Genomic DNA, 5,585 nt, shown 5'->3' with positions numbered 1-5,585 from the left:
TGCATTTACTATCATCTTCTATCCTTTCAACTTGACTTGTAAGACATAACCCAACTCGAGTCTTGTTAGACCATGCATGTGTTAAGTAGGGAAGATTAAGTCGACTTGTAGGTGTTGTACAATCCAAGAGATTCGGCTCCGGACCCAAACTTTCCTAGGATTGTAAGATATAACCCAACTCAATCCATCACAACAATAATTGCTTGCTTATAATTTGAGAACATGTTTGTATGATCATATCCCATGATTCCCCTATGAACCCATGACACCCTAGTGCTTTTAATCAATTGTTTACACCCTTATTTCATTTACCTTGATAGTTTATTTTCATTGCTATTTTAGTTTAGTAACCTTCTACATCAACCCAATTTGTGACACCCCCTAGACACCGCTAGTTACAATAGAATCTTCATTTCAATACCCGTCCCTTGGGATCCGACCTTTACTTGCCTCTTTACTAATTGTAGAGTTGTTTGTGAAGTATAAATTGTGTTTTGTATCGACCATTGACCAACGACCACATATGCTTAATTGTGAACACCAAATGGCTCCGATCAAAAATGGCGCCGTTCTTGGGGACGGTGTTTAATTGATTTAAGATTTCTTTTATTGTTTTTAGTTGTGTCTTTTTCACCTTGGGGAAGTAAAACTCCTCAAGGATTGTTCTAATTGTTTTTGAGTTGTTTGATTTTTTGCATGTCTAGAAGGTTACAAAGAGATTTGTTACCTTTTGACCGTGAAATCGAAAGAACCTTGACGAATAATAGGAGACTTGTTAGGAGGAATTTGGGAGGTGTTGGTGAAGTTGTTCAACCCACTAGTGAGTTTGTCAATCCTTTCGCAATAGAAGGAGAAGAGAACCCATTAAACAATACCACACAAAATCCACCTACAATGCCTAAATTCTCGTCTCACTCTATACCCACCGAGGAGGATCTACCAAACGGTACTCCTACCCCACAACATCTTACCGGAAACTTTATTGCCAAGTCCGCCTTCATCCAACTAGTTGAGAGGAGCCAATTCGTGGGAATGCCTAGTGAGGACCCTCATTCTCATATGGAAACATTTTGTGATTATTGTGAAGCTATCTCTCAAACGGGCGTGACTCAAGACCAAATAAGATGGGTCTTATTTCCTTTTTCGTTAATCGGCTCCGCAAAGCAATGGTTGAAGGGCCTTGATAAGGCCACCCTTGGAATAGATTCTTGGAAGAAGCTAGCTCCAGCTTTCTACCAAAAATTCTACCCACCGGAAAAGACCAATATGCTAAGAGCTCAAATTACGGGTTTTAAGCAAAGGGATGAAGAATCTTTGTATGAAGCTTGGGAGCGGTTCAAAGGTATTTGTCGCTCATGTCCTCACCATGGACTTAGCGAATGGTTTTTAGTGCAACAATTTTGGAATGGTTTATATGAAGATTCAAGGAACATTCTCAATATGGGATCAAATGGAATGTTCACCGAAGTTGATGACAATCAAACATGGAACAAGATTGAGGAAATGGCGGTCCATAATTCGCAATATAGTAGGCCTCGCAAGGCTACTAGAGGAAAGTATGAAGTGGACACCGTTACTCAATTGGGTGCTCAACTTAGTGCTCACATTGACACAATCAACTTGAAGTTTGAACAAGCTATGGCTAGACTTGAGGAAAGCTCAAAATCATCAAAGCACCATGTCAATGCCATGACGGCATCCTCATCAATCCCAAGCGGGATATGTGAGAATTGTGGAACCTTAGGTCATGACTCAAGTGAATGTAGGGGAACAACCGAGCAAGTCAATGCTTTCCAAGCTTACAAAAGCGGTACCCCTTATTCAAATTTTTACAATGAAAACACCAAATTCCATCCAAATCTCTCATACAAAAGCCAAAATGTCCAAAACCCTCAAACAACATACACTCCACCACCCATGAGAAATCAAAACCAAAGACCCTTTTTCAATCAAAACCAAGGTTACCAAAATCAAAATCCATACAATCACCACAATGACCAAAGTTTTGATGTCCAAAAAGCGGTCCTTCAAATGCAAAAGAATCAACAAGAATTTTTCACCCAAATGCAAAAAGATAGCCAAGCAAAAGACACCACCATCAACAACATTCTAGCTCACACCAAGATGTTGGAAACACAATTGACCCAACTAGCATCTTCGAGCTCACAAAGACAAAAAGGGCAATTACCACCTCAAGGTAATCCCCCTAGACATGAAACGGTTAGTGCCATTCACTTGAGAAGTGGTACAAGGTATGAAGCACCGAAGGAGCAAGTTGAGGATGAAGTTGTGAGAGCTAGTGAGAATGAAGTTGTGGTGCAAAGTCCCAAAGAAGGGGAATCATCAAAAGAAGAAAGTTCAAAGAAAAATGAAGATAAAGCCAAAGAAAAGGAGCCCATTGTGATTAGACTTCCTTTTCCAAGTCGTCAAGCCAAGCCTAAATTTGATGATCAACTTGGAAAGTTCATGGAAATTGTGAAGAACTTAGAAGTCTCAATTCCTTTCACGGAATTAATCAATCACGTTCCGGCCTATGCAAAGTACATGAAAGATATCCTCACAAAGAAGAAGTCGATCCGGAAACTTGAGACTATCGCCTTCACTAAGGTGAGTAGTGCCATACTTCAAGAGAGTTCACCTCCAAAGTTAAAGGATCCGGGAAGCTTCTCAATACCGTGTACCATTGGCGACACAACGATCAACAAAGCCTTATGTGATCTAGGGGCTAGCGTGAGTGTCATGCCATACTCGGTAAGTAAAAGGTTGGGAATGGGAGAGCTTAAATGTACCAATATCACTCTTCAAATGGCCGATAGATCGACGAAGACACCGCTAGGGATATGGGAAGATGTCCCCGTGCGAATTGGGAAGTTTTTCATCCCGCTGGACTTTGTCATTGTTGATATGGAGGAAGATTCCAACATTCCAATCATCTTAGGAAGACCTTTCCTACACACCGCGGGTGCGGTGATTGATGTGAAGCATGGAGAGCTCACTCTAGAAGTGGGAGATGAAAGCATAACTTTTAATCTTGACAAGACCATGAGAGCTCCTCGTTTGCATGAGCCATGTTTCATGATTGATCATTATAGCCGGAAAGATGAGAAGAAGAGATCGGAACTCCAATGGAGGAAGAAAGTTGAAGATGCTCCATTCAAAGAGCAAGTGAATTGTGACAAGGAGAGCTTGCAAAGCTCATCAAAATCAACCAAGGAAGAAGATGATGGCCTCATTGGCCAAAAGAAGAATTTGGGAGAGTTGTCTCCATCCAAGCAAGAGATTTTCAATGATCAACTCAATGAAGTTTGTGGTCTTTGGGACGACGAATTTGAAGGGATCTTTAATCCCTACATTGGGCATGCCATCGATCATGATCAACAACAAGAACCACGGTCTATTGAGGACCTCTACCATAACAACGAACAAGCTTTTAATTACTTCTTCGAGGTGTTGAGCAACATCAACAACACCTTGAACATGCCTCCTTGACATCTCATCAAGAATGAGAGTTTGGTGGAGTCCTCCCTAAACCACCATTTGTAAATATTTCTAACTCCCTAACTTACATTTAATTTTTGCATTGCATTTTTGTCATTTTTGGATTTATTTTTACTTTGATCAAAATAATTGTCATGAAAAGAGAGAAGTGAGGGAGGGACTAATGATTTTAATTAATGTGTAGTGATTTACCTTAGTGTGGGGATGGGAATTGCCTAGGCTATTCATGCCTTAGTAGTGCCCCCACAATGAAGAACACAAGATTTGAAAGAAAGAAAGAAAGAATGATAAGGGAATGCGTTGGTGCACGGATGGACCTGAATCCGTGTACACAAGGACCAATCCGAGCGGATTCTGAGAATCCGCCCGTCTACGAGAGGATCCGAGCGCGTCGCCGAGAAGACGTCCGTCTTGGGCCGAGCTAAAACCGCAAAATTCTTGACTGTTGAAGAATCCGAGCGGATTCCTGGAAAGACGCCCGTCTCACATAATCCGTCCGTCTTGTGGACAATCCGCCCGTCTTGCAGCTGAAGAAAAACAAAGAAAAATCTCTGGACAAGAATCCGTCCGTCTCAAGTGAAATCCGCCCGTCTCGTCTCAGCAGAATCCGAACGGATTCCCGAAATCCGCCCGTCTCTAGGCGGGATTTTTGAAAATTTGAAGTCAAGAATCCGAGCGGATTGCGCCTAATCCGCACGGATTGTCCCTGCGTCCTAACATTGTCGAGTTCTTTAAATACCCACCCCACCTTCATTCATTCATTCATTCACTCATAAACACTACCCATACCACCAAAACCCTCATCCTCCCCATCTCAAAAACAAAAACCCTCAACAAAACTCACCAAAATCAAATCAAACCATCTTTCAAATAACAAATCAATCACTCCATCTTCATTAATAATCAAAACCAAGACCAAAATCTTCACCTTTGAATTGATTTTTGTTCTCATAAAGGCAAAGCCTTTCACTTTCAAAATCGATTTGGGCATTCTACAAATTGAAGATTTTTGATCTTTTTCTTGGTTAGCTCATCAAATGGCAAGAACAAAGGGAGCAACAAAAGCAAAGGCAAAGGCAACAAAGGCACCAAAGACTACAACTCTCTCTCAAAGGCAAAAAGCTCTACAAATGAAGAAAGCTTTGGCAATGGTGGTATCAACACCAAACTTGGAAGTGCAACAAACTCAACAAATTTCTATGGAAGCATCACCCTCTACTCCGGTAATTAATCAACTCTTGCATTACCCGGAGGTAACATTCATTTCCGACTCCCATAGAAATACATTTGTCAAGTTTGCTATGAAACAAATTCAATCCACAAAATTCATATGCCAAGATGCTTTAGAGAAGTTGGGTATTCTTGAACAAACGAGAGTCTTTTTCAATGCCATGGGTTTAAAGAAATTGTTTGAAATGGAGGAAGTAACATACCCCTCCCTTGTCTTGGAATTCTTAAGTTCCTTGAAAGTGACAAAAGTTGAGAATAGGGAAAATATTGAGTTTCGTCTAGCTAACACTAGTAGACGCATTTCCTTTCCGGAATTGGGTGCAATTTTGGGTCTTAGCGATGAACATAAATTCTATAAGCAATATGGGAAGTATGATCCCGAGCCTCTTTGGGAGGCAATCTCCGGGAAGAAATTTGAAGATTTTAAAGCTTGTCGTGCTCTTTTGGTCCATCATCCGGGCATAAGAATATGGCACAAAGTTGTGGGAAATACCATAATTGCTAGAAAAGACACCAATCATTTCACGGGACTCGATTTTATTCTCCTTGAATCAACTTTGAATATTGGAAGAATTCACACCAAGCCTTACAATTCTTTGAGGCTATTGGTTGATAGATGGCTCCATATAGATAGTGGGAAGAAGGGTCAAACCGTAATTGTTAATGGCGGCCTTGTCACGGTCCTAGCCAAGCACTTTGATCCTAATTTCAATAAGGATAGCAAGTACAAGGCTAAGGATGGTGGCCATCTCATTGATATGTCCACCTTGATTAACAAGTTTAAGTGGGTTGTTCACAATTCCCTTGATACCAAGTATGGGTGGCTTACAAGTGAGGCTCGATCATTCACTTTACCC

At 41.0% G+C, this 5,585-nt stretch overlaps 1 non-coding gene across 1 annotated transcript; it reads right to left on the bottom strand.

Moving 5' to 3' along the window:
• Positions 1 to 1,266: 1,266 nt before the first annotated feature.
• LOC141589080 (small nucleolar RNA R71) lies at positions 1,267 to 1,373 on the bottom strand. The gene has a single exon (XR_012520034.1). It is a non-coding gene; the product is annotated as a small nucleolar RNA R71 (small nucleolar RNA).
• Between the last annotated feature and the right edge of the window lie 4,212 nt (positions 1,374 to 5,585).

Source organism: Silene latifolia, chromosome 6 (assembly GCF_048544455.1).
Source record: "Silene latifolia isolate original U9 population chromosome 6, ASM4854445v1, whole genome shotgun sequence".
Lineage (NCBI taxonomy): Eukaryota > Viridiplantae > Streptophyta > Magnoliopsida > Caryophyllales > Caryophyllaceae > Silene > Silene latifolia.
Note: the sequence above shows the minus strand (reverse complement) of the source record. Positions and strands in the feature narration are given on the sequence as shown.